General features: G+C 42.8%; 1 pseudogene; it reads right to left on the bottom strand.

The window, feature by feature from the left end:
• Nucleotides 1-342, bottom strand: part of LOC102827172 — a 3,629-nt pseudogene extending 3,287 nt beyond the window's left edge.
• Between the last annotated feature and the right edge of the window lie 2,467 nt (nt 343-2,809).

The raw sequence follows: 2,809 nt of genomic DNA, 5'->3' as shown, positions 1-2,809 counted from the left end.
CCATTCTTCAGTTGATGGGCACTTTAGCTAGCTCCATCTTTTTGCTATTGTAAATAGTGCTGCTATGAACATTGGTGTGCATATATCTTCTCGGATTGTGGCTCTTTTTTCTTGTGGGTAAATACCAAGTAGAGGAATTGCTGGATCATAAGGTATTTCTATTTTTAACCTTCTGAGGAAGCGCCATGCATTGATTCTTGATTCATTAACATCAAACCGTTACACTGATTTCAAGGCACATACGAGCAATGACACTCCACGTGGGTTCTCCAATATAGCCTGCAACATGGGTCCTCCAACGTAGCCTGCATCAATGCAACATAACTTCTTAATTTCAAGCATGATTGTACCACTTCCAACCCCGAACACGGCAGCTGTTTCTGACCCCGCTACTCTGACAACACCTCCTTTTGGGCCGCAGACTCTGCACCCGCGCCTGTCTGCCTAGTCTTCACTCACTGCACGCCCCTGCTCAGGCTGCCAAGCGCCACATCCCGAGTCCCAGGCCAGAGCTGGTATTTAAAGGATTCTGTCGCCGAAGCAGCTCTGGTTGCGTAGTGGTTACGAATCGGGCTGAAACCCTTAAGGTCAGTAGTTCCAAACTACCAGCTGTTCTGTGGGAGAAAGATTTACAGCCTTGGAAACCCTGTACAGGTTGCTATGAGTCGGAACCGACTCCACGGTACATCCATCCGTGTAGACGGAGGCTTCATTCCCCCACAGCCAGGCCCTCCCCGACTTTGCCCTCCGCCGAATCCCTGTACCCGCTTACTGTTCATCTTCATATTGTGCAATGACAATTTTAATACAAATATAGGAATATTTAACTTGCATGTGAAATACACACTTCGCATTTCATAACTTGTACATACATGTAAATTTTGTTCATATTAGAATAGCGACAACACTCCATAAAACTAACGAATATTTTCATGGTACTTCTTGTTAAGCACATATTCTGTAAATAGTGTCTACCTTGGGCTGTTCAAGAGTTAGGAAGGACTCAAGAAAAACGGAACAATGCGTTGCCCAGTTTTTCTCTTTCCTTCTATTTCATTTTCAGTAAAAGTGGTTGGCTAATAGCAGGAATCTAGAACGTATGCAGTAGGGTTGCTTGATCATCCATGTATCTTAGAACATCATTGGCTTCTTTCTGTGTTCAAAATAACTTCTCATTTAAACAAAGTGTGGACTCTTTGAGCTGTCAGGACCCCTACTTAGTCAGTCTTAGATGTTGTAATGATTAGGGTTCTGTGTCAACTGGAATAGGTCGGTATTTCCAGAGATTTAGCAGCTGATGTGCTTATTCCCATGGTGATGAAAGCTAATACAGGTATACTTACACTATGATGAGTGGCAATCAATTGAAGGAATGCTTCCTTGGGGGTGTGACCTTCTCCCAATATAATGAGCACTTAAGAGGGTCTCTCTCTTCTACTAGGGACCTGGGACTCTACAAGTGTAAGATACCAAACTTCTCTTTAGATATATATGCTTCACTGTTTTTACTTCTCCAGAAAACCTGGCCTAAGACATGTAGTATCGAGAGTGGAGTTCTAGAGAAACAAAATAGTAAGGATGAGTTTTCTAAATTTGTTCTCAAGTCTGACTAATTTTAATGGCACTGATATTGGGTGGAGGTATGTCTGACCTCCACTTCATAGGAATCAGTCTTGGGCTGATTTTGAGTTTGGTCCTCTTTCCCTCTTGTGGAGTCAAAGTAAGTCAGACATAGTCCCCACGTGGTTTAAGCAGTTGGCACTGTGGACAGGATTCATTGCAATGACTCCAGACCTATGAAATTATGAGGTTTTATAAGAGTAAAAACAAAGGGGCATGGGATAAAATATTTCAACAGAGGGGAGAGCAGCAGCTTCTGGAGTTGCCTTGAGCTGATGACACTCTGGTTAAAAAGAGAGGCTGATAGAAGGCCTGGGCCTACTGGAATCCATCCTGCCAGAGGCCCAAGACCATATGCATATTGTGAGAAATAATTCTTTGGATGGTCCATCTTCAGGAAAGAAGTGGGGTCCAGGAAGTTGCAGGCCAGTATCATAGAAGCTCATTGAGGGTAAGATACTTATTTGGCCTACTAGGAACTTTAAATAAGAATACAATCATCAAGGAATTAGGGGAAACTCCTGGGGGAAGGGGAAGACTAACTTTAAATAAGAATGCTACCATCAAGGGAAAGTAGGTGGGATCCAGGAAAGATTGTTAACCCCAAAGTACTCAGCCAATGAGGAACCCTGAAGGTCTTTTCAAATGCAAATGTATCAAGTCTGAAGGTTCTGGGTAGGGCTCAGGATTCCACCTAAAGTTCACTACTCCAGAAAGGCTTAAAGAGGAGTAGAAAGCCTCGTCTTTCTCTCGCAGACAGCTGGTAGTTTCAAACTGCCGACCTTGAGGTTAGCAGCCTGATTCGTAACCACTAGGCTACCAGAACTACCTTAAAATAGACATACATGTGTGATAAAAATATTGGTAATTATGATTACAGAAAGCTTGTAAATGCATCTACAACTTATACTTCATTGCATTTTATAAAAGGGGAATTAGAATTTGCTCCCCCAAAATAGGCTTGTTCCTTTAAGCCTTTGTAGAGTAGTGAATTTTAGGTGGAATTCTGAGCCCTACCCAGAACCTTCAGACTTGATACATTTACATTTGAAAGACCTTCAGACTGAGCCAGAAACTAGCTGGAAGAGCAGGAGATTCAAGCAGAGGGAAAAAGCCCACAGTTGGCCTTTTGAATTTTGGAGCATCAAGGCAAGGAAAGTTAGCCCATCAAAGAAAACCCTCTTCTAGG

This window comes from Chrysochloris asiatica, unplaced genomic scaffold (genome assembly GCF_000296735.1).
Source record: "Chrysochloris asiatica unplaced genomic scaffold, ChrAsi1.0 scaffold00002, whole genome shotgun sequence".
Taxonomy (NCBI): domain Eukaryota; kingdom Metazoa; phylum Chordata; class Mammalia; order Afrosoricida; family Chrysochloridae; genus Chrysochloris; species Chrysochloris asiatica.
Note: the sequence above shows the minus strand (reverse complement) of the source record. Positions and strands in the feature narration are given on the sequence as shown.